General features: G+C 44.5%; 1 protein-coding gene and 1 pseudogene across 4 annotated transcripts in view; both read left to right on the top strand.

Annotated features, from left to right (window-relative positions):
• LOC126483740 (hemicentin-1-like) overlaps positions 1 to 27,696 on the top strand; it is a 1,186,523-nt gene that overhangs the window by 353,671 nt on the left and 805,156 nt on the right. The gene's annotated exons all lie outside the window — the stretch shown is intronic.
• On the top strand, positions 12,640 to 12,757 carry LOC126485508 (5S ribosomal RNA; annotated as a pseudogene).

Genomic DNA, 27,696 nt, shown 5'->3' with positions numbered 1-27,696 from the left:
TTTTCTTTATGTCTACAAGTTTTAGTTCACAAGGTCGTCTCACAGACGGCGTTGCACTTTCTAAATGTATCGCCATCATTCGAGAAAATTCGAGATTTCACCAGTAGTAGGGGGCTGGAATCATTTAAAGAGCGCCATGTGGAAGAATCGGGTTGTTCTTATTTGAATAGCGATCTGATAGGACGATTCTTTCTAAACTTAGTACGAACAACGCGTGCATGTTGTAATGTTTGATGTGTTTACTGCGGGCATACAGGGTGTTTCAATTAGAGTGAGCAGAAATTTAACCGGACATAGAGGGTGCTCCAGTGAACAGTTTGAGGTAGGGAACCTGGGGTCGGAGAAGCCAGTTTAAGGAAGTATTAGGAATAAAATCACATTACTGTGTACTTTTGTATTTACATTTGTTACAGTTAACGGCAAATACCACATAATGAACGTACGATTTGTACTGTATCTTACAAAAGGTTCTGAAAGCGACGGCCATCAAGCTCAATGCAGGCATGACATCGGCGAACAATATTCTGACGTACTCTGACAAATATCTCTGGTGTGTCTCGAATCAAATCACAGGCAGATACAATTCTGGCAACTAATCCCTTCTCCGTATGCACTGGGGTCTCATACACAAGAAACTTTAGATATCCCCAATCGAATTAATCATGGGGTCACAGGTCTGCTGACCTCGCAATCCTCCTGTTCAAAATCGGGTGTGTTAGTGGTCCTCATGTTGCCAGGTCCCTTGTTTCTTCTTTCCCATGAACCAGTCTTCTGCATTCTTCGATCGAGAGAAACAAACTCTCTTCGTGACGGATGATGCTTGTTAGAAAATCGTTCCCTGTATAGCTTTCCAGCAGCGAGAGCATTGGAACGTACTTCCTCATACACGAGGTGCACGTCAGCGAGTTCTGCGAAATTCCACTGGTACTACTCCGTCGTATTGTACTGTACGTCTCTGAATAGCATTGAGTAATGAATGGGTCTGTCGTTGGTTCAAATGGCTCTGAGCACTATGCGACTTAACTTCTGAGGTCATCAGTGGCCTAGAACTTAGAACTAATTAAACCTAACTAACCTAAGGACACCACACGCATCCATGCCCGAGGCAGGATTACAACCTGCGACCGTAGCGGTCGCTCGGTTCCAGACTGTAGCGCCTAGAACCGCACGGCCACGCCGGCCGGCGTCTGTCGTTGATCCATAGCACGTTCTGTCGTGGGACACTATAAACACGATACAACAGGGCCATCTTGTGGACAAGTAAACAAAACCTGCATCATGGCTTCCTACACAATCAGACTCGTCCTTCTTGTTTCCTTCCAGGAAATGAAGAAATGTTCAAATGTGTGTGAAATCTTTAGGGACTTGACTGCTAAGGTCATCAGTCCCTAAGCTTACACACTACTTAACCTAAATTATCCTAAGGACAAACACACACACCCATGCCCGAGGGAGGACTCGAACCTCCACCGAGATCAGCCCCACAGTCCATTTCCTGCAGCGCCCAAGACCGCTCGGATAATCCCGGGCCGCGGAAATGAAGACTGTACATGTAAACAAACAGCACAGCACGTGTAAACTTGTACGCGTGTTAGCTGTAAAGGAGATGGCAAACAAATTTACTTCCATATCGTCTTAAGTTGGCTTCTCCGACCCCAGGTTCCCCACATAAAATTGTTCACTGGAGCGTTCTCTATGTCCTATTGAATATTTGCACGCACTTACGGAAGCACCCGGTATAAGGCGAGAAGTGTTTAGTGACGTGTACTTTAATGACTAAAGTGTAATTGTCGACTGTTTACAGTCTAACCTCAGAGTGTTCCGATGATGTCGCAGCTAGATAAGGCAACCCTAAGCCAATGGGACAGCTCCAGTGCAGCGCAGGGTAAATGCTACCTTTACTGGGCGATGCTGGACTGAGTTTCAGCGTTTCCAGAGCATCGTTTTTACGTGCATTTCTTTTAAACTTGCTGGCGGGATTAGGTTTTTCTAGATACACCTTTGTCTTGAACTGGGATGAGGAACAGTATGCCGACCTCAAAGTGCGGTATTCTTTCTCTGTCTCTGTCTCTCTCTCTCTCTCTCTCTCTCTCTCTCTCTGAGTGTGTGTGTGTGTGTGTGTGTGTGTGTGTGTGTGTGTGTGTGTACATGAGTCACCTGCCCTTTATTCGTTTGAGACTTTGCGTTTGACGAATACTGGAGAGTTCTCTCCAAATCGTTATTCCTTCCGGAGCTAGTGAATTATTTGTTTTCAACTATTTCAGCTGCTTCTCTACGCAAGGGACATCTATTTCTGCGTCCTCCATACAGGAGGAATCCCAGTGGCGCAGCTGCGCGCCGAAACAAGGGCAGGAGCGAGCCGCGTGGCAAATCCAGCAAGCGGGGCAGAGACTGGGCAGAAGGTGGCGGTGATGTAAGGGGCGACGCCAGGAATAGCCGACCGGCTAGCAGCGACCGCGCTGCCTCACGCCGGACCGTGGCCGGCGGTGCCGAAGCAGCAACCGCCCGCCGACATTGCACAGTGGATACGACACGCAGGCGGGCGGCGGCGGAAATGGCTCGCCAGCGTGAAAGACCGCGGCAGAAACTGCCCCCACGTGTCCTGTACGTTGCCACCGTTCCTTCACCTCTCCGCGGGCGCTCCACCTTGCTGATCATGCGTGGGTATGAGTACACAGCGCGTTTGAAACGATTTGCGTCAAACATCTAGGGGGTGATATATCACGTCACGGAAAAACAACTTTCGTCAGAGACAAAGTGTTCGCTGAGGCTTTCCGTCGATGCTGACCATCCTTTTATTGAATTCAGTAGCTCTGGAACGACGATATTTCACCGAGCTAGCAGGGTCTACTAACCGGCGTGCTGCAACTGCATAGTAACTACTCCAGTAAATCGACAGAGATATTTTCATCAAGGAAACTTTAGGAATCACTGTATCTAGCCCGAATGAACGAAGTAAGATTAAGGTTTAAGATCCCATCGACGCCGAAAACATTAGAAACGGAGAATAAGCTCGAAATACTGCAACGATTGTGTGGCGTTTGTGTCATATCGCTGCCCACGTTTATTACATTATTGTTGCTCTGTTTTAATGCATGCTACAGGAAAATTTTGTTATGGGAGGTTAGCGAGTAAATAGAATCACAAAGCAGTGTCATCGAACGACGCGTCAGCTGGTTACCTAGTGTGAGAACCTAAGGGCAAAGAAGAAGAGTCCGCAGCTCGTGGTCGTGGGGTAGCGTTCTCGCTTCCCACGCCCGGGTTCCCTGGTTCTATTCCCGGTGGGGTCAGGGATTTTCTCTGCTTCGTGATGACTGGGTGTTGTGTGATGTCCTTAGGTTAGTTAGGTTTAAGTAGTTCTAAGTTCTAGGGAACTGATGACCAGAGATGTTTAGTCCCATGGTGCTCAGAGCTATTTGAGCCAAAGAAGAAGAGTATCGTACTGGAAGAAAGATGGGATTCACCAACGCTGGGCGCAAACAAGTAATCTTTTATTATTTATATTTACCGTTTAAACATTTATATACAGCTCCAGCCATGCTAAACTGCTAACGCAGCTGACCAGTAGTCTATGATTGGCTTCTAAGGAGCTAACACATAAATCGTGAATAAAATCCGATTTCGTGTAAAGACAGAATAGTGTGTTGAGAAATGGCGTCGGATGACGCACTTATATGATTCGTTACTTGAAGGCAGTCTACGATTAGTTTTTGAGGTGGCAATACGCGAAATAGTGTGTTACGTGCAACTCCGCGTAAAGACGCCCAATTAATTGTTAAATTTGCCTCGGAAAACGTATTTGTGCGACCTCATATCAGTTCTAAGATCGCGTGAAGAATTTTTGTGATTTTTGTGGTGCTCTGGAATTAATGATTAACCACCAGGAGCCTTGTTATGAACATTTACGAGTGACTGACTCTTCAAAATCGGCTTAAATGGCAGTAAGCACTATGAAACTTAACATCTGAGGTCATCAGTCCCCTAGATTTAGAACTACTTAAACCTAACTGACCTAAGGACATCACGCACATCCATTCCCGAGGCAGGGTTCGAACCTGCGACCGTAGCAGCAGTGCGGTTCCGGAATGAAGCGCGTAGAACCGCTCGGCCACAACGGCCGGCGACTGACTCTAGAAATCGTTCTACTAAATTTGCGATAAGGGAAATAAAATAAAATTAGTTGGCATCCTAACATTTTACGATTCTTATTATGCTTAGTATTTAGACGTGCCCAGCTGTGACATTATTTTGCATTCTTTATTGTATACCCGTTATAGTTCACTACCGACAGAGAAGTAACCAGTTGGGCTCAACATCTACGAGAAATGAGGTAGGCAATTTGGCTACAGTTCAGTTACAAGAAGTAGGGGATGGACACACTAAACTTTCTTTTGTAAATCACGCATTGCATCACTGCGTTCCCGTGTACATATTGTGGCAGACGGTATTACGCTCATTAATTCCCCTGCCTGCTGCGATTGTGTTACAATGGGGAAGGAAATCGGCTGTGCCCTTTCAAAGTAATCATCCCGACATTTTCCTGGAACGATTTGAGAAATTCAGAAATACCTAAATCTCGATGATATCGACTGCCGGATGCAGATTTGAACAGTCGTCCTGATGTCCAGTGCGCTAACCACTGCGTCACCTGGCTCGGTCTCTAAGCTCGGCTTTCCTTATTTTACGTGGAGAAGTCATTGGATTACAGGAAACCCACACTGCATACGAACTGTGCAAAGGCGTAAATTTTGCCCCCTCTCAGGGGCATAACTAATAATAAAAGGTGCCCATCATCGCCAGGAATCATCCGCAAACATACTGTTTCAACCAGAGTTGCTCCCCTTGACGTGATCCATCACCCCTAGAGCTCTGATGTAAGTTCTTTGAAACCACCTGTAAATACCGTGACGTTTACTGGTGATATTGTTCTGTTTGCAAACAATGTAGAACTACAAATACTGGTAAGTGAACTTCCGTTAGTCTGCTGTGAAGTTGGTATAAAAATGAAATATGACAAAACCAGGATCATCATGGATGAATGGACAACAAAGGGAATTATATCTGCTTAAAGTACGCAACTGCAATGAGTCACACAATATTTTGTGGGCTTCAACTTGTAAATATGAAAGGAAACCGAAAACCGGAAACATTTTGATGTTGTTATTTGGGGAGGCTACCTTATAGAAGATACTTTTCTGTTTTGAAGGCAAAGATTTCGACTGAGTTGAAGAAAACAGTCTTGAACAATTTACGTGTATTGCCAGTAATAACATATGGCTCTCAGACATGGACGTTTAATAAGTTAATTCTCAGAAAATAATAGTAATACAAAGAGGATTGGAAAGATCAATGTTGGGATACATGAAAAAGACGGACAGAAAATTCTGGGTATCAGATGTACAACAAATGTCAGTGACACAATAGAAAGAGTTAAGACATCGGAATGGCAATGCACTGGTCATGTCGTTCGAAAAACGAAAGACGGTAAAAGCAAGTACTAGATGGGAGCCCAGTTTACCAAAAGAGACCAAGGAAAAGATCGCCGAACAAATGGGACACAGATTTAAGAAAGCTCTATTCATTTCGCAGCAGCAATCTCAAGAACAGCAGAAATGGAAAGAATTGCTGGGATCTTATTTTGCATGCCGACTCAATTAGGCCACACCATCACGTGATAGAACTGGCTGATTGGATATATTTTGCGGCTGTCGTCAGTAGAGAAGATGGAGACAGCTGTGGCATTGACACGCCTTGTCTTCTATGAACGCGATGCACTGTTGCCATGTCAGACGACAGTTTCAGACACAGATTTCCATCCGCAGTTTATTTTTCTCCTGGAAATCCCAGTAGAGGTTAGAGACAGTATGATGTCGTGAACCGTAGGAAAGAGATTACTGGAAGCTCGACTGAGATTCCACTTTGCACGGGTCGTTTAACGCCGACATTATATCAGACAGAACAGAGACTCGAGTGGTGTAGAGCAGAGCCAGCCACGACGTGCCAGCCTTCACGCGGGCCGAGTGTGTAGGCCGCATGCGGACCAAGACTAGGCCTGTATCGGCTTTTCTCTTTCCTTCCCGGAGGTATTCGCCACAACGCGACATTTCGTTTATTATTTCGGTGTGGCGTTTTTCGGCCAGAACAACTCTTATCAGTTGACAGAGCCGTGGTATCAGAACTGTTTACCCTTCGCTATTTGTTCATGGTATGATGTATGTCCATAGGCCCAGTGGCTGCATGCACAAAACGGAGTCTAACAATCCTGCGTCACAAGTCTTTAAAAATGAGTGGCAATGATACAAGAGAGGGAGAAGAAAATTCAGTATGTACGCTACTGGATATTAAAATTGCTACACCAAGAAGAAATGCAGACGATAAACGGGTATTCATTGGACAAATACAGGGTGAGGCAGTGAAACGGCACGATTTTGTAAAACCACCAAAGATTTATTTACAAGTAAAATCATAATAGTTGAACATGGATCTGAAGTACAAGAGTGGAAATTAAAGATTTAACTTAAAAACAATCATTTTTTAAATATGGTGTCAGTGAGGTGTCGTCCTTGGTTTTGCACACATTGTCTAAGCCTGAGATGAAATTGTCCCATGACGTTTCGTAGCATCTGTACTGGAATGTTGTTAATTTCCTGTCGAATTCGCTCCTTCAGGTCTTCTTTTGTTCTTGGTGGATTTTCCTGGAAGACTTTGCACTTGAGGTAGCCCCAAATAAAAAAGTCTGGTGCCGTCAGATCTGGTGAACGGGCAGGCCAGGGGAAACCGCCATTCCTGCTGATTAGACGTCGTGGAAATGCAAGTCTGAGCAATTCCATTGAGACATTAGCAGTATGGCTTGTTGCACCATCTTGCTGGAAGAGTGTTTCAGCATCTGGATCATGTCGATCAATTCCAGGCAGACCAAAAATGGTCAACATGTCAGCATAACGTCCAGAGTTTACCGTCACTGTGTTGCCATCTTCATCTTCAAAAAAATAGGGCCCCACGATTCCACGAGATGACATTGCGCACCAGACTGTTACTTTTTCAGAATGGAGAGGTTTTTCATGAAGTTCGTGCTGGTTATCTGAGGACCAATATCTGAAGTTTTGCTTATTTACGTACCCACTAAGATGAAAGTGGGCTTCATCACTCATCCATAAGTTATGCACTCTTTCTTCATTTCGTTCAATAACGTTAAGCATTGACTGGCAAAAGCGTATACGGTTATTGTAGTCATTAGGTTGAAGGGCTTGCACTACCTGAATTTTGTATGGATGATAGTGAAGGTCACTCTTCAAAATCCGTCTTACTGATCGATTGCTGAGACCAAGTTCTGCGCTGTGCCGTCTCGCGGATTTTCGCGGACTTCGTCCCAACGCTTCGCGCACACGATTAATGTTCTCGGGTGTCCGGATTGTTTTTGTGCTGCCGCCTCTTTTCTTTGTTGTGCTAGCAGTAGCTTCAAAGGTTTTAACCCAAAGGAGAATGGCTTTCCTTGATGGCACGGGAGCCCGTGGCGGCAGGTTGAATTCTCGACGAAAGGCGCGTTGAGCACCAACCACACTATCCGCGTTTTTGCAATATGCCTTTACGGCATATGCACGTTGCGCACTCGACCAACGCTCCATGGCTACTGAAACTTCCACCACTCTAGACGCCCAAGGTCACTTCCCCCACTCTCGCAACCCCCCTCCGCGCCCGACAACCACTATCGAAATTGTGCCGTTTCACTGCCTCACCCTGTATATTATACTAGAACTGACATGTGATAACATTATCACGCAATTTGGGTACATAGATCCTGAGAAATCAGTACCCAGGACAACCACCTCTGGCCGTAATAACGGCCTTGATACGTCTGGACATTTAGTCAAACAGTTCTTGGATGGCGTGTACATGTACAGCTGCCCATGCAGCTTCAACACGATACCACAGTTCATCAAGAGTAGTGACTGGCGTATTGTGACGAGCCAGTTGCTCGGACACCATTGACCAGACGTTTTCAGTTGGTGAGAGATCTGGAGAATGTGCTGGCCAGGGCAGCAGTCAAACATTTTCAATATCCAGAAAGGCCCGTGGAGGACCTGCAACATGCGATCGTGCATTATCCTGCTGAAATGTAGGGTTTCGCGGGGACCGAATGAAGGGTACAGCCACCGGTCGTAACACATCTGAAATGTAACGTCCACTGTTGAAAGGGCCCTCAATGCGAACAAGAGGTGACCGAGACGTGTAACCAATGGCACCCCATACCATCACGCCGGATGATACGCCAGTATGGCGATGGCGAATGCACGCTTCCAATGTGCGTTCACCGCGATGTCGCCAAACACGGATGCGACCATCATGATGCTGAAACAGAACCTGGATTCATCCTAAAAAATAAAGTTTTGTCATTCGTGCACCCAGGTTCGTCGCTAAGTACACCATCGCTGGCCCTCCTGTTTGTGATGCAGCGTCAAGGGTAACTGCAGCCAAGGTCTCCGAGCTGCTGCAAACGTCGTCGAACTGTTCGTGCATATGGTTGTTGTCTTGCAAACGTCCGCAACTGTTGACTCAGGGATCGAGACGTGGCTGCACGATCCGTTACAGCCATGAGGGTAAGATGCCTGTCATCTCGACTGCTAGTGATACGAGGCCATTGGGATCCAGCATGGCGTTCTGTATTACACTCCTGAACCCACTGAGTCCATATTCTGCTAACAGTCATCGGATCTCGTCCAACGTGAGCATCAATGTAGCGATACGATAAACCGCAATAGCGATAGGCTACAGTCCGACGTTTATCAAAGTCGGAAACGTGATGGTACGCATTTCTCCTCCTTACACGAGGCATCACAACAACGTTTCACCAGGCAACGCAGCCAACTGCTGTTTGTGTATGAGGAATCGGTTGGAAACTTTCCTCATGTCAGCACGTTGTATGTGTCGCCACCGGCGCAAATCTTGTGTGAAAGCTCTGAAAAGCTAATCATTTGTACATCACAGCATCTTCTTCCTGTCGGTTAAATTTCGCGTCTGTAGCATATCAACATCGTGGTGTACCAATTTAATGGCCAGTAGTGTTCTATGCAGATACCTAAGCGATGGTCACTGAAAATTTCGCAAAAAGAATTTAAAGATTAGTTGACAACAGAAGAGTAATATATTACGATTGACACACGGGATTCATTATTCTGTGCCTCAATAAGCAGTGTGAACTAAATTTGGAGGCGTTCAGCAAGCGAAGAAAGACTGTCCATTGCGCACAGTCGACCATTGCAAGGTGAGTAACAGCCTATTTTGAGTTTATAGGCATGCATTTAAAAAGAAAATCAGACTGTAGAAGGGACAATTTTTCCAAAAATAACGCACAATCCAGTTTCTTAAATTCACTGGCATTGAAGAAAGCACGAAGTTTACAGAACTCTATATGTCTCTGGAATATTAACAAGGATAGTTCTCTAAACATTTTGAGCACACTGGTAGTTTTACATCTGTCTTCGAACTGTTTTTAAGACCGTTTGCCGTTTCAGTTGAAAGCGCTCTTGTGCATGTGGAAATGTAACTCACTGATCTGAAGTGTAATTCCCATGTGAAAGACGAGTCCCTTTCGGTCAGAACTGTCCACGACGTCTGCATTGTTTTTCTGGGCAGAGTTTACAAATCTCCATAATGATTTTGCCAACATGACAAAATATTTCGATAAAAACTGTGTGTGTACGATCATTTTTCCATTGCGAAACTGAGTAAGACATGATTACGTAGCAACCTGAGTGCGCAAATCTGTGAAATCGTCTGCGTCTGTCTGGAGGCCAACAGTTAGTACCTGATAAAGATTATATTTTATATATAGCGCGCCAAAAAAATTAAATACCATTTTGCTTTGTTTGCGAACTATGGTGTTATATAATGTGAAATACAACACCAAATCTTATGCAGGGCCGGTCTTTGTGGCCGAGCGGTTCTAGGCGTTTCAACGAACCGCGCTGCTGCTACGGTCACAGGTTCGAATCCTGCCTTGGTCATGGATGTGTGTGATGTCCTTAGGTTAGATAGGTTTAAGTAGTTCTAAGTTCTAGGGGACTGATGACCTCACAAGTTAGGTCCCATAGTGCTCAGAGCCACTTGAACCATTTTGTGCAGGGCGACTGCACTGCCATTTTTATGCGGTGCGTTCGCAGTGAGGTTGAGCGGTAATACATACGTGAGCAGAATTCTTGGCCGGTACTAATGCAGAGCCAAATGGTGCACAGAGTGACATTCTGTGATTTTAAGCTGTGTCTCACTTGTCTTTGTAGAATTCAAATAACCGTCATTATGTCCGTAGACGTCCTGCTGAAGGTTCATAGGAAGCAACAATTCGCTAGACCGGTACCTCTACGTACTAGGTAATAACTGAAGGGAGGCTTGTACTCATCAACATGTGTCGTGACCGATAAACCATGTTGTTGTTGTCTTCATGGCAATAGTACTACACGCCATGTTCCACGATAATGTAGGACCCCACGCTTCAGTTTACACAATAAATTCCTTCAGGAATGCACGAATCCTTGGTTGTCTTTCCGAGACCCCTAAATTTTCACCCAGAGTGTATGTCTGGGACCCGGTGGGTAAACGTACACTTTCGTGCCAGCCTCCAGACAGCCTCGCGAGAAGACCGCCGCCTTCTCTCCAGGGATTCCAGTTTGAGCTCACGAAGCATCTTCGTAATACTCGCGTGCTGATCGAAACAGTAGGTAACAATTGTAGCATCACGTCTCCGAACTGCTTCGAAGACTTCCTACAATCCGACCTTGTGAGGTTCCGAAACAATCGCATGGTACTGGAGAATGTGTGGTCTGTCTGACATCTCTTCTATAGATGAGCCACACTTTCCCAAAATTCTCCCAATAAAACGAAGCTGACCATTCGACTTTATAAATTATGCCTCATTTGGATGTCAGATCTGGGCGCTGGAGAGATTGAATAAGAGTCTCTAACCGTTCTTTCCACCACCTTCCCGTCTTCTAAGGTTGTGACCCAGCGCAAAACACAGCTCGTCGGTCGTGGGATCGACTTCGGAGGAGGCTGCTACGCTGTCATCTCGAACTTGTCACTGTGCGTTTTATGGGATGCTACTTGCCCAGGTTAGTCTCTGTATCTGCAGAGGGCAAGATCTGTAGTACTGACAATGATAGTAAGCAACACTTCTCATTAATGTATCCTGTTTGGTTATTATTTAAGTATTCACTCATTTTACACTGTCTTTTACAACATTCGACATAGCTTTCTTAATTGTACGCTAACTTTTCCATCCAACTTCCGATATAGAGCCCGTCCCTCCAGAAATCCCGAGACAGAGTGACCAGCGCAGCCGAAGTACTTCGTCTCCCAGGAGCCCCAAAGCGACCCGAAGGTGTCCTAAGCACTTCGCTTACAATATCGTTACTCTTATGTTTCTCAAAACTAGCGAAATTAAATAAACAAAAACGATAGACTCGTAGGGTAACCATGAGGGATTGTCATACTAAAAACTGGGTGAAATACAATGAAAAGTATATAAATAATTAATAAGAGAAGCTATGCATTTTGGCGCCTAGCACTCGAATCTGCCGACCAATCAGAAGCAAGTTCAGTAAAATTGGCGGACTCTCCCACTGGACTCATATATACTGTACCATCTGTCACTTGTACCTCACTCCGCTTTTGTACCATATCCTACCTCACGTACATCTAGCTGTATCAAGGTGAGCTTCTAGAAAAATAAAATACGGGCCGCCTCTGGCATGAATATCACACCTTCCCTACCATTGACGTAACGTGCTCGTTCCATTTCATATCGAGGTGGCAATATCAAACAGCACACTACTAATGCTGCATTTTAACATTACGGAATTGTTTGTCTTATTCATCTGCACTAGCGTACATTTTTCTACATTTAGAGCAAGCTGTCGTTCATCACACCAACTGGAAATGTTGTCTAAGCCATCCTGTATCCTGTGGCAACGGCCTTACCGCAGTGGAAACACCGGTTCCCGTCAGATCACTGAAGTTAAGCGCTGTCCTGCGTGGCCGGCACTTGGATGGGTGACCGTCCTGGCCGCCATGCGCTGTTGCCATATTTTAGGGTGCATTCAGCCTTGTGATGCCAATTGAGGAGCTACTCGACCGAATAGTAGCGGCTCCGGTCAAAGCAAACCATCATAACGACCGGGAGAGCGGTGTGCTGACCACACGCCCCTGCTATCCGCATCCTCAGCTGAGGATGACTCAGCGGTCGGATGGTCCCGATGGGCCACTTGTGGCCTGTAGACGGAGTGATACTACTACAGCCTGTATCCTCCTATAGTCACTAAACGACGACAGCTTCCCGTACGAGACAGCGTACCAGCAAATGGCCGAGGACTGCAACTCACCTATTCCGTCACATCACTTACGTATATAGAGAATAAGAGTGGTCCTATCATACATCCCTGGTGCACTCCTGACGAGACCTTTGTCTCTGATAAACATTCGCCGTTGAGGACAACGTACTGGGTTCTGTTACATATAAAGTCTTCGAGGCACTCACTTATCTGGGAACCTAACCCGTATGCTTGGACGTTCGTCAACAATCTACAGTGGGACACTGAATCAAACGCTTCCCGAAATTTTAGAAATAAGTAATATGCCACAGTGAATGGTAACGGCCTTGCCGCAGTGGATACACCGGTTCCCGTGCGAACACCGGAGTTAAGCGCTGTCGGGCGTGGTCGGCACTTGGATGGGTGACCATCCAAGCTTCCATGCACTGTTGCCATTTTTCGGGGTGCACTCAGCCTCGTGATGCCAATTGAGGAGCTACTCGACCTAATAGCATCGGCTTCGGTCAAGAATACCATCATAACGACCAGAGAGCGGTGTGCTGACCCCACGCCCCTCCTACCCGCATCCTCCACTAAGGGTGACACGGCGGTCGGATAGTCCCGGTAGGCCACTCGTGGCCAGACGATGGAGTGCCACAGTGAATACAAGCTTGTATTAGTGCCTGTGAGCGTCTCAGTTTATACTGATATTGATGATGAACATCAGTTCCAAATGAAATGTGTGGTGTGCGTACTGTAAGAACTTCGGTACACACACCATCAGATTATTCGACTTGTCGCTCTAACGAAGTAGGCGAGTGTCAGCAATTTGTCTTGTGGTCTTATCGTGGCGTGTTTATCTTCTGCCGTTAGGTCAGAGGATAGAAATTCCACTTGCACGCTTAGAGTAGCAGATTGACGGTGACCAACTTTAAACAAAACTTGATTATTTTTCACACACATTTATTAAAATAATAAAAATCATAGATATTACATAACTTGATTCTGGATGCTGTTTACAATTGACAATATGAAGTTCCTTTGGTCGTGATACTTGACAAAAGTGTCTATACATTTATCTTCATGGCTATGTACAGGAATATGATAATCTTACTAGGCGCAGACTGAAACTTGACTACAGACTAATGCCGACTGACTAATCGGAGGTCTGTACACTCGTTATAATACCTCGCGCGTTCAGGTATCACTGCGCGAGTGTGAGCCGCGAGGAGAAAAGGTTCTACGTTAGCAGCAATCTCATTGACTGCGTTACATATTAATACGCGGATCGGCGGAAGTAGAATTTGGTCCGTCTCTAAGACAGCGCCATCTCGTAGTGCGGAGACGGACGAGCGCTGTGCCTGCGCTGTTGTGCTTAGCGGGGCGCGCTCAATTGGGAAAGTTGTGTACGCGCTGACTACGCGGATTTATGTACAAAACAAAATGAATGTTTCATTTTTTAATACTCGTTACGTCAGAACAAGGTTTGATAAACATTGGAGTGTTGATTCCTGGTGTAACATTTTTCATTTACGTCAGCATGTTTCGTTCATGTCCGTAGCGAAATGCGACTACGTACATCACGCTAACAAAACATATGTCACCTATATGAGATACTACTAGACTTCCATGGTCGTAACACTGAGAGACTTTGCAACAATTTCCGGCTCGTGCACTGATACTCTCGGCAGCTAACCAGACAACAGTGAGACCGACTGCACTGGTAGAGGGCTGCCAAGCTGCTTCTGAAGACTCCTGGTGGGAACAAAAAGAGGAACCGCTGTTTTATCGGCACGCTCTTCGCTTCGTGCGTCTCTCAAGACTTTGCAGCGCCCGCTCCACGCTGTTCCGGCGAGATAGCGCTCGCGCCCTTCTTCATCCCGACACCGGATCCCGGCCATGTCTCGCTGTTAATCCTATTAAGGTAATCCCCTAGGAGGGGGACTCATCCCTGCACGGATACCGGAAACGCTGGCCCAGCTGAACGAAAGCAAACGGAAGCCGTACTACTAGCTCTAGGGGAGAGCTCGGTCCTGCGGAGGTGTCTGCCCTCTCAAGAATTTCACTTACAAGGGATTGACGTCTTTTTAATAATTTTTAGCTGTTACGGGGAAATGAATTTGCTGAGTATCCAGTTCAGGGAAAAAGAACAGACATTGAATTAATTAACATAATTGTAGCATGTCAGCGAGCAGGAAAGGACGGCGCTATAATAGCTGGAACAGTAAATTCAAGAGAAAAATTAAGAACAGTAACTTCATTAATATTGAGAACTTAGAAGGATCGAGCGATATCTTTGCTTCAACATGCTGTATTTCAGTACCTTACATGCTCGCACTGCAAAACCAGATGTAGTCTTTTAGGTGGTTTAGAACATGATCTTTCTAATGAAAACGGCTTAAAAGAGTTTGCAGAAGACTTGTGTGTCGTTTTTAGAAAAACCGTCAACTTTGCCCTCAATGTTTAAGCTATTGGAGATTAGTAGGAGAATAAAATTTGATTCCAAGATTCCAAGATTGGTGAGTTATTACGTGCAAGATTTCAGGTGCTTCCCATAGTTACATCCGGTGAGATAAAAAGGTGAATATTACTTTTTTTCCAGCGTCTATTTCTTCGGCCGACTTCGCTTCATGTTATCCACATTCAGATCATCCAGGATTTTTTTTTACATTATTTTGCTGAAGATAGCGTGGAAAGTACATCACATAGTTTTGCTTCTTTCTTGAAAATATTACCGGTGATATTATGTCTCAAAGTTGTGGAAAACTCGTTGGTGAACTACTGATAGCTGCGCTATGGAGTCAAATAAATTACTATATCTTCAGAAGTATTGAATTAATGATCGTGAAACTTTATCATCGTTCATTGAGAACATGTGTGATTCTTCATACAAAATTTCATCAAAGGCCATGATGTTCATGCGGGAGCCTGGAGAACACTCGCCATGGAATGGCCCATATTTTACTTAGGAAGAAACATTGAATAACTGATTTCGCAGTAATTAATCTTTATTATTATCATTGCGTTGCTCCATATAGTTCGTCAAACGTGGATTACATCGTATACTTCTTAAGTGGATCCAAGACGCATGTAACATGACACTGAAACATAAATGAAGGTACAAAAGTTCATTTTACCTTGTGCTCGAAGAGTTAACAAATCTCATTAAGTGCTACGTATGCGAACATGCATTGTAAGGTGTCAGGCAAATCCAACATCTTCCATCAAAACACTGACATGATAAGCAAATCCAGTAGTATGTCACATAGCTCCGAATAAATCGTAACATTAAATTAGCCAAAGTAATATCAGTAACGAGTGAGCAAATGGAATACCACAGACTAACACAAGAATGCCTAAATGCATGTCATACCTTCCCACCGTGAGACAGACGCAGTTCCGAGGGGAGAAACGAGAACAGAAGGCGAGAGCAGAACCGTGTTGAGTTTAGAAGGCCCTACGATAAGGGACGGATACCCACGTTTCCAGCTAACCGTTAGGACCACCCCCCAGTCCATGTTAAAAGCTAGAGCCTTAGCGTGAGACTTTTTCGCGTATCTGTTACGTCAGGACCACCCCCCAGCACATGTTAAAAGCTAGAGCCCTCCAGAAGAACAGTATAGATCTTACGATAACACTAAAAGGACCACGCCAGCTGCAAGTTTTAGCGTGAGACTTTTTTCCGTCTCTGTTACGTCAGGACCACCCCCCAGCACATGTTAAAAGCTAGAGCCCTTCAGAAGAACAGTATAGATCTTACGATAGCACTAAAAGGGCCACACCACCCGCAAGTTGTAGCGTGAGACTTTTTCGCGTCTCTGTTACGTTGCAAACTTTAAAAACATTGCCCCACCACGAAAAGTATAACTTTTCTCATTGGATAGACAGAATTTTTGTAGGTAGAGCTTAAGGTTAACATTGAGACCCTGATACCCTGATTGGTCAAATGAAAACACAGCCAGATAGTTTTTTTTAAACCAACTTCGGTAAATTGTAGTAGGGAGAAGTTAGGGGAGAGTTGCTTCCGAGATGGCGAGCTGTATGGAGCTGCGCCGGCCGCCGCCCCCTGACGAACACCGACAAGGTAATGAACGCACGCGATGCCACATAACAGTGCATAAAGCTTCACTCAGAACTGCAGAAGTCTCATCTGTTATACCCCCTTTTTGCGTAATACTAGTGTCGATCGTCAATTAAAGCTCATGGTGTTCACATTTGCCACTTGAAGTAAAAATCTGAAACGCGATGATTTTTCTGTTATATAGTTATTGAGAAGCCACATCAGCCACTGTAATTTACGACAAGTTAGATAAGTAATTAAAGATAATTGAGGGTCACTGTAGATCATTTTGATAGTTTTCTCTCTTGTGAAACTTAATTTAAACCTAGATTATAGATGTGATATGGCATAGGTCATCCTTCGATCCATTGTAGAACTTGGAAACCCATTCAGGGAATGTTCGTTCACATTTTTGTTGAACGCAGTTGGTTTTTACCATCCTGTATTAAAACATTTCCTTCTATCAATAGTGCAATTTATAAACAATGTTTTGTGAGTAGAATAAAATTTCAAATGGTAAACTTAACTGCTTTTTCGACGTTATTTTACCAGCTAACTAAAATTAGGAAAGCCTTGAACCCCTTCCACTAAATTTAGGTAGTATTTAGATTCCTTTACAGGGAGTGCAGTGGAGCTGACGCTGAAATCATTAAGTATTTGGTTATATCATCGCTAGTCTCACTGAACTCTTCTGAATTCTACATGTCATGTGTGGTCTGACGTCTCCTTACCAGCAACAGGTCCCAGGTTCAAACTAGTCAATTCCCTAAAAAAAACACGCTCAGAGCGTCGTTGCGCGAAAGTGGTAGGGAGACACGATATAGAACAGACAGACACCACGCAGAATTTTAGAGCCTATTTGTACAAGGTGCTTTTTACCTAATGGTTTTACTGCCGACAAACCTGTGCATAATGAGCCGCACGTTTTCCATCATATTGACAATATGGTATGAAATATAAAGTCACTGTATAATACCTTTTGTAACAAATAATTTTTGAAGACACAAGGATGACAGTTACAACTTTCCGAAGTCAGTTCTCAACAATGAAGCCTAATTTATGCTATTTTGGTTATTTTTTCGTACATAGGAAGAAATTTTCAATTATATCAAACATCCTGTGAACACTCTCTCCGGCTTCCCCCGTCGGAGGTTCGAGTCCTCCCTCGGGCATGGGTGTGTGTGTTGTGCTTAGCATAAGTTAGTTTAAGTAGTGTGTACACCTAGGGACCGATGACCTCATAGGAACTTACCAACAACACTCTCTCTCTCTGTCTCTCTCTCTCTGTGTCTCTCTGTCTCTCTCTGTCTGTCTGTCTGTCTGTCTCTCTCTCTCTCTCTCTCTCTCTCTCTCTCTCTCTCTCTGTGTCTGTGTGTGTGTGTGTGTGTGTGTGTGTGTGTGTGTGTGTGTGTGTGTGTGTTTGTTCTCGAATAATTTCCTAACAGATACACTCAGAATGTAAATTCATAAAACTTTTTTGAATGGTTATTTCTTATTCTGTGAACCGGTTTTCGAACCTTTTCAGGTTCATCTTCAAATGTTTTTGTGGAAGATACATCACTGTTTTTAGCATTATGCTGTTGCGTCCGGGTGACATCGCGCATTCATATAATAGTAAAACAATGGTAAAGGAGAGTATTGAAACTAATTCACACGACTGTAAGGAATATAAATTAGGAAATGAGAGAAGAAAAGCAATATACGAGTTTCGCTGCTTGGAGATCAAAATCACACCAACACGGAAGAGAATATAAAGTGAGTGCAGGTAATGACAAGGGAAGCATTGACGAAAAAATGTCATTTCCGAACGTCCAAAATACATTCAATTGTTAGTAAGTGCAGCCCGATACGGGCAAGAAATGTGCTCATCGTACAGGTTTAGAAGACTCAAGGGATGTCGACCGGCCGCCGTGTTATGCTGAGCGTTGCGGCATCATGCGGATACCGTATGGAGTGTCAGGTGGTCCGGCCGCTTTGCAGACTGTTCAGGCAGTGTAGCCTCTACTACACGGCCAAGTAGTCCTCTATTGGGATCACGAGCCTGAGTGCCAATCCTCGCATCGAGGAAAAGTACTTGGCAGTAATGGGAATCGAATCCTGGGCTGGATAACAAATTCGCAAAAATGTAAAAGGAATTCTGAATAATTAAATTTTCATTACCACAAAAGATAATTTTCCATTAAAAATTTTCAGTATAGCTAAATTAAAAAGCTCATTTCATACTACGTAAGTTCTGCAATACCGCCTTCATTCTATCCCATCCTGGATGTATAACTATTGCTACTTTTATCCAGCACTAGGTCAAAGTGCAATATTCGAGGGTCGCAGCCTGTAGGTACTTCCAGGTGTTGGTTTAGCTGTACTTGTCACTTCGCGTTTCCCCTTCAGAATCACGTCACCAACAGTCCACTTGTGCAGCGGTAGATGGGTTGAGTTTTTCCTGATGGATTTTCATATTGCGCCCTCCTGACCGACGCATTCTGATGTTGCTAGTTTTCTAATGAAAACACAATGTCCCCCCCCCCCCCCCCCTGCTTTTAACCCGTCTGTACGCCTTTCGCAACGTCTAGCAGTCAATTGCGGGTACATACGGTTTTCCGGATACTTTTAATCGGATAACACATCTGGAACGAAGCTAACGTTGACGTAAAATGAAAAATGGCCCTAAAGACAGCGTTCCTCGAAATAGGATGTCTTTTACTAACAATCATAGGCCATAATTTGAGAAAGAAAGCTGGCCGTGGAGGCCGTGCGGTTCTAGGCGCTGCAGTTCGGCACCGCGGAACTGCTACGGTCGCAGGTTCGAATCCTGCCTCGGGCATGGATGTGTGTGATGTGCTTAGGTTAGTTAGGTTTAAGTAGCTCTAAGTCTAAGGGACTGATGACCTAAGATGTTAACTCCCATAGTGCTCAGAGCCATTTGAACCGTTTTTTGAGAAAGAAATCTTTAAGGTTGTGCGCCTGGAGCATCATGGACTGTGGAGAATCATCGAATGGCGGGAAGAAGTGATGTGTTTGAGACATTGTGGTGAAGAAGGATGATGACGATTAAAATGAGTAATAGGGATAAAAAAATGGCCCTGAGCACTATGGGACTCAACTGCTGTGGTCATCAGTCCCCTAGAACTTAGAACTACTTAAACGTAACTAACCTAAAGACATCACACACATCCATGCCCGAGGCAGGATTCGAACCTGCGGCCGTACCAGTCTCAAGGTTCCGGACTGCGCGCCTAGAACGAGACCACCGCGGCCGGCAGTAATAAGAATATTCTCTGTAGAATCGCTAAGTTAAAGAATATGTGGAATACTCTAACTAAAGAAAGGACAGGTTGACTGGACACTATTTAAGATAAAAAAAAAAACGAATTCCGTACGAACAAGCCCCGGAACGCCCAACGGTACCGCCAACCGCCTTGTTATCCTCGGCCCAAAGGCGTCACTGGATGCGGATCTGGAGGGGCATGTGTTCAGCACACAGATCTCCCGGCCGTTCTGTGTTTTCGTGACCGGGACCGCTACTTATCAGTCGAGTACCTCCTCAATTGGTCTCGCAAAGGCTGAGTGCACCTTGTTTGGCAACAGCGCACAGCCGACCAAGACTGTTGTCTATCCAAACGCTAGCGAAGATTACCAATGGTTAACTTCGGTGATCTGACGGGAACCAGTGTTTGCAGCAAGGCCGTTGGCGTTTGTTGGAATACTTTAGAATAATTATTTTGATACTAGAGGGAGGCACAGAGCCCAAAAATTACTAAGACAAAAAGACTAATCGTCGTTGTTATTTAATACATAGACATTAGGCTTCACCTGTTTCGCGTTCATAAATTTTATGTCCATCGTCTCCTTGGTCAACTTTACGTCTCTGCTTCCTTTCACGTTGTAGGTCACGATTTTCCACCTCTGATTCTACTCACATATTGTTTTCACCTACCTCTGTATTGTTATTTCCTCATTAATTGCATTTACATTCATTTCGAATCTCCTCATGTACTTCATCTCCGTTCCTTGTGTTTTTGCGTCATCATTCTATTTATTTATCTAATTCTCGCATTCATAGAATAGTAATGCTACCGCCATAGTTTTAAAAAAAATTAATTTTTGTACGTTTTTCGGTTTTGTAGTAAATGTTCTGCTTATTGTTCCAAATGTTTGCAGGTTTTCATCTGTGTCAGGGCCGGTCACTGCTTTCCAAGCAGCACGCAATCCCCATGTACGAAGCGCAGTTGGACCTATCTCAGCTTTGCCCGGTCGTTCTCGGAATATCCGGTAAAGCGCGAAATTTTATTCAGTATTGCGATGCGGCATTTTTCGGTCGGCACGGCTCTATAAAGTTCGGCAGAATCGTTGTGTCAGTGGCGTTCTCCCTTCGCTGTTCGTTCTATTACTGACGTCAGCACGCCTAGTGGCTGTTGACTCAAAAAAAGGCAGTCTAGTGACCTGTCGTTAAAAGCCTTTACCCTTCGCTATTTGTTCGTGGTATGACGAACGTCTGTAGGTTTGCACAGAAACAGGCAATTTAGTGATCTATGGTCACAAGCCTTTAAAAATGAATGAGGACGGCTAAAGAGATGGATGAGAATTCTCTATATCTGGCATGCGCACAATTGACGTGTGCCGCTAATTTGCTTTTAAACGAAATTACAATAGCATGCAGGAAAAAATTAGAGAACTAGTTGACAACGACAGAGCAAAACATTACGACGACCCACACACAGGATTTTTTATTCTGCACGTCAAGAAGCACTTTGCAATAAACTTTCAGGCATAGAGCACGTGAATAAATTAATGATATGAATAGCAAAATTTCCTAAGTCACACGTATTATTCCACTGTCGGTTGCAATTTCGATGGAACTGAACGAAGATTGTGGTACATCATATAGACTATTATTGCAAAGTACGTTGGATAAGTTAGAACATGTCTTATCGACTGCAGACCTCGCGTTTTATGTGGACTAGGATGCACACTGCCCACAGTAAGTCACTGCATGTGAGAAACAACTTATTTTTACGCAAAACGTATCTGAGTATCGTACCGCGTCATAATGTAAAGAATTATTCTGGCGAAATCAACGTTTCGGCAACGGTTACAGTGGCCTTCTATCGGGTTTACTGATGTGCTTTAGCTGTGAGAACAGCTTATGTGGCTCAATTGCCACTCACTGGGCATGACGTCACTTCAACCGTGGCCAAAACTTTTTTACGTTATGACGCAGTACGATACTTGAAAAAGTTTTATATCAACTAACTCTGGCCGCGGAAGCCTTCTCAGTTATATTAACTTATTTCTAATTTGAAAGGGATGCATTTCAAAAGAAAATCGCATTGTAGAAAGGACAAATTCTGGCAAGAAAAGGAAACACAGTCCAGCTCATTGGTGTTAAGGAAATTGCGCGAAGTTTGAAGAATCCATTGTGACCTTGAAATAATTACAATGATAGTTTTCTAAAATTTTTGAGGTCACTACCAAACTTGCACCTGTTTTCGAGCTGCTTTCGAGACCGTTTGCTGTTTCAGTTGAAAGCGCCTCTGCGCATCTGCAAAAATGGTTCAAATGGCTCTGAGCACTATGGGACTTAACATCTGTGGTCATCAGTCCCCTAGAACTTAGAACTACTTAAACCTAACGAACCTAAGGACATCACACACATCCATGCCCGATGCAGGATTCGAACCTGTGACCGTAGCAGCAGCGGGGTTCCGGACTGAAGGGTCTAGAACCGCTCGGCCACAGCGATCGGCTGTTTCAGGATTAAATTATATTTGCTTTCTACAAGCAACGTTAGAGTAAAAATACTGACGCTTCACGAACTTACTTTTCTAAAGGCGCTTTGATACTCTGGGAGAAACGTCTCAACTACAATTGTTACTCTGCTATTGGAGATTTTTAAGATGTTTTACCCAGCGTTCTACAGGCTAATGCTTCTTTAATTCTCACCTTTGTTTCCGCTGCCCATTTTGCAGAGAGATATGAGTTCCTTTGTATTCCGAAGAGCTCGTGACTTTGCACCTTTGCCAGATAGTAGGTAAATGAGGACGTTTTTGCTAGTGCTAATCTGAAACTAAGAGATTAACAAGAGAGGAAATGGTGGCGGACCCCATGAAACGAGCTAACTGGTTGTCATGTCCCTACAACGTCCTCTCCCCCCTCCAGAACCCGAGTTCCAATCTAACCAACGCCAGGTATCCATTGCCCATTCATCAAGAGAATCGTATAGTGTCTCTTGTGGCGTTTGATTTGGGCTTATAACAGGACAACACCGTAAGTGCCATAACTCTATTTCCCGGAAAGTACTCTCAATGGAAGAGGGGTCAAAATAAGGGAACACATATCTCTACTTATCTGTAGATAGGCTACCCCACTGTTTCTAAGAAAACAACGGTCAAAAAAATGGTTCAAATGGCTCTGAGCACTATGGGACTTAACATCTGTGGTCATCAGTTCCCTAGAACTTAGAGCTACTTAAACCTAACTAACCTAAGGACATCACACACATCCATGCCCGAGACAGGATTCGAACCTGCGACCGTAGAGGTCACAGACTGAAGCGACAGAACCGCACGGCCACACCGGCCGGCAAACAACGGTCAAAGTTTTCGAGGTATTGTATGTGACTTTTAGCGCGTGAGTATTTCACCCAAAGCTGTATCACAGTGACTAGCGTCATGTTTTCACACTTTTTCGCCCCGTCTTCGAAACCTGATAGTTATTTTTACATTTATTTCTGTTTCTTATTTATGTGCCTTGTCCGTAGAAGATTAGTACATAAACGTTTTCCGATGCATATTGATATGACGTTGTCCTTATTAGTCTACTAATTATATGACTGGTGAATGAATTTAAAAAAGAGTACGTATATGAATGAGAAAATTACTGCAAATCATCGTCGGTGAAATTTCTGTAGTACATCTTGATTGCTAGTCAGTTGTAGCCGTCAATTTTCGGATAATGATACGTTATACGTGGTTTGTCGCGAGATTTTTGCTAACGCGTGAAATCTTAAGCAATGACAACGACGTTTCTTACCCCACTGAACTTCATGCTAAGAAGTTTCACTGTGGCAAACTTGCTTTAGCGCAATGCTCCCGTTTTTCGGAATTCCAATGTTTGGTATGTTTGTACGATTGATATAATCAAGAAACTGCACCAAGAATAAACGTAAGAGTAATAATTAAAAATTAATATAAAATTATATAACAATGCGATATAAGACTGCGAGAATTAAAATGATTGGACCCCTTGAAAATACCATACGCACATATATTTTACAATAATTGTGTGACATTCATTGTGAAAGCTAAAATTTTTCAGGTAGTATAATGTCCTTGTATACCCTAACTTGATCAGAAGCATCCGTGTATTAACCTTCTACAGACAGGGGTTGACAAATACATACAAATAAATAATTCACAACAACAACCGGACTTGGAACACGGGACGCAAAGACGAAACGCCGCGACGCTAAACACTGTCCCACAATTTTGGCTAAGCTTATCAGGAGCAAAAAGCAACTAAATTGCCTCAACAACTTTGACCGCCACTTTCTCAGAAACAGTGAAGTATATAAGGATAAGCCGGAAACGTTTTCATTTATATTCACTCCTCTTCCACTGAGCAAAGTTTCCAGGAAATCTGGTTATGGCAAATGCCGGGTTTTCCTTATTACAACTCTAACCAAATCAGTTGCCGACCTGTGAAATATAATGGCAGGTAGATTTATCATGTTGGTGACCAGCGTAGAAAGATACAAGTTTTAAACAGCACGTAAACATACGAGCGGGAACAGAGCATGCGCGAATAATGCACTCGGTAGCAGCTACTGTGATGGCGAAACTCACAGGACACACCCAAAGTGGCGCCACAACTTGCTCGTCACAGGGATCGCTGCCGGAATGCACGCGTCTCCGCTTTGTGCGTGCTGCTACGCGGTGATTACAGTCCAGGCACGTGTATTACCGGCTCCGCCTTCGATCAGTTCGGCGGCGCTGTTTTCCGACCACTCTAATTGGCTTTCAGCCGGAAAACCTCCGGCCGCCAGGCGCCACATTCTTTCTTCCGTTTTGCCATTTCCCCACATTCACCACTGCTGCCGCTGTCTGGTGTTGCCTTTGATGCCTGAGCCGCCTGCTCTCCTGCTTTTAACTGAAGCCATTCCCCCCATAAGATTATTTTCCAAGTTTCACTGTACGGCACACGATTGTGCAAATCGCGGCAAATCTGTGAGAATCACTTCTGTGAAATTGATTAATCGGGGGTGTACAACCCGAGGTTCAAAATGGTTCAAATAGCTCTGAGCACTATGGGACTCGACTGCTGTGGTTATCAGTCCCCTAGAACTTAGAACTACTTAAACCTAACTAACCTAAGGACACCACACACATCCATGCCCGAGGCAGGATTTGAACCTGTGACCGTAGCAGTCGTACGGGTACAACCCGAGGCCAGCGGCCGATGTGGCCTAATGAAAGTGCACTACTGGTCATTAAATTTGCTAGACCAAGAAGAAATGCAGATGATAAACGGGACAAATATACTCGAACTGACATGTGATTACATTTTCACGCAATTTGGGTGCATAGATCCTGAGAAATCAGTACCCAGAACAACCACCTCTGGCTGTAATAACGGCCTTGATACGCCTGGGTATTGGGTCAAACAGGACTTGGATGGCGTGTACAGGTACAGCCGCCCATGCAGCTTCAACACGATACCACAGTTCATCAAGAGTAGTGACTGGCGTATTGTGACGAGCCAGTTGTTCGGCCACCATTGACCAGACATTTTCAGTTGGTGAGAGTTCAGGACAATGTGCTGGCCAGGGCAGCAGTCTAACATTTTCTGTATCCAGAAACGCCCTTACAGGATCTGGAACATGCGGTCGTGCATTATCCTGCTGAAATGTAGGGTTTCGCAGGGATCGAATGAAGGGTAGAGCCATGGGTCATAACACATCCGAAATGTAACGTCCACTGTTCAAAGTGCTGTCAATACGAACAAGAGGTGACAGACGTGTAACCAGTGGCACACCATACCATCACTCCGGGTGATACGCCAGTATGGCGATGACGAATACCCGCTTCCAATGTGCGTTCACTGCGATGTCGCCAGATACGGAAGCGACCATCATGATGCTGTAAACAGAACCTGGATTCATCCGAGAAAATCTTTTGCCATTCGTGCACCCATTTTCGTGGTTGAGTACACCATCGCAGGCGCTGCTGTCTGTGATGCAGCGTCACGGGTAACCGCAGCCGTGGTCTGCGAGCCTATTGTCCATGCTGCTGCAAACGTCGTCGAACTGTTCGTGAAGTTGGTTGTTGTCTTGCAAACGTCCCCATCTGTTGACTCAGGGACCGAGACGTGGCTGCACGATCCGTTACGGCCATGGGGATAAGATGCCTTTCATCTCGACTGCTAGTGATACGAGGCCGTTAGGATCCAGCACGGCGTTCAGATTACCCTCCTGAACCCACAGATTCCATATTCTGCTAACACTCATTGGATCTCGACCAACGCGAGCAGCAATGTCGCGAAACGATAAACCACAATCGCGATAGGCTACAATCCGATCTTTATCAAAGTCGGAAACGTGATGGTACACATTTCTCCTCCTTACACGAGGCATCACAGCAACGTTTCACCAGTCAACGCCGGTCAACTGCTATTTGTGTATGAGAAATCGGTTGGAAACTTTCCTCAAGTCAGCACGTTGTAGGTGTCGCCACCGACGCCAACATTGTGTGAATGCTCTGAAAACCTAATCATTTGCATATCACAGCATCTTCGTCCTGTCTGTTAAATTTCGCGTCTGTATCACGTCATCTTCGTGGCGTAGCAATTTTGATAGCCAGTAGTGTATCAGTGCGGCTCAAAAAGTGAGCGTCTATCACACTATCGGAAAAAAACATAAAATTTAGTTTATGGAAAGCTATGAAAAAAAATTATATTTTCAGTTTTAAACTCCTGCCGCATCTGCGGCCGTCCCTTTCTCTCTTTCTCTTTTCAGCTGTTGGTGTTACGTATCCTAAATTATGTACGGCCCGAAAATACTCATCTTCTTGCGTTGTGGCGCAGATAATCTGAAAGGATGGACACCGCTGCATTAAATGCACAGGAATGAAATTCTGTGTGGATCGGTGAGTGAAGGTGTAATGATACAAAGCAAGTTCGGATACGCGGAACTTGCATTGTATTAAACGTAGAGAGACAATTGAAAATTTGTGCCACCCTGGACCTCAAACCATAATTTTCTCTTTGCTAATCCTAGCCTTTAACAGTTAGTTTTTCTACCTCGGAACTTAACACTAGTTATAGACGTGTTCTCGACGCTCTATTTCACGAGAAAGACTCTCCTCCTCCTGGCCCTGGACTTAAAAACGTTACCCGTGCAACGAAAGATCTACCCAAAATATAATCGTCTGCTTATGCACCTGAAACAAATCAGGATGTTGTGCAGTGTGACCGCGCTTGTTTGTACAAGGTGGTTGGTTTTCCTGTGGTAAACAGAATTTTGGAGTTAAAAGGTAATGTGAGTCAAAAATTTACTTCTATACTAAAATTAGAAAAATTAATATACGGTTAAAAGGCGCTATTTACTTATCAAGTTTCATGTGTATGATCCTGTAATCTTTTAGAAAAACTTTTCGATCACGGTCACGTGGAGGCAAACATGGAATAAAAAAAAATGGTTCAAATGGCTCTGAGCACTATGGTACTCAACTGCTGTGGTCATAAGTCCCCTAGAACTTAGAACTACTTAAACCTAACTAACCTAAGGACATCACACACATCCATGCCCGAGGCAGGATTCGAACCTGCGACCGTAGCGGTCGTGCGGTTCCAGACTGTAGCGCCTTTAACCGCTCGGCCACTCCGGCCGGCCATGGAATACAGAAACCATACTAACGCATCATAACTATTCGTCGAAAGAGTTCTACATGAAACACGTTTACATTCTCAGGAGGAAGAGAATTACCTCCTTCCCAGATATGTGGGTGTCTGGAAGACTTGTTAAGTAACAGAACAGGGTAGCAGCCCCAGACGGTGAGTGTTCATTAGAGACAAGGGTACCGTGAGGAGTACCGTAGGGAAGTGTCACAGGACCGCTGTTATTTTCTGTATACATAAATGAGAGAGAGGACGTTCTTCAACTCACGTCTAGCTAACGGGTGCAATAACAACAAAATTACTTGGTGCGGAACGCGAAAGGCAGCCGCGTGTTGTTCTAAGCGAACCAATAACCGTGATAATTTTTCCACCTGAACAAGTGGTTCCACAACCAATTCAGTAATATCCCGGAAGAAACAGGCCAGAGGGTTAGGCAACTTTACA

Source organism: Schistocerca serialis, chromosome 6 (assembly GCF_023864345.2).
Source record: "Schistocerca serialis cubense isolate TAMUIC-IGC-003099 chromosome 6, iqSchSeri2.2, whole genome shotgun sequence".
NCBI lineage: Eukaryota > Metazoa > Arthropoda > Insecta > Orthoptera > Acrididae > Schistocerca > Schistocerca serialis.
Note: the sequence above shows the minus strand (reverse complement) of the source record. Positions and strands in the feature narration are given on the sequence as shown.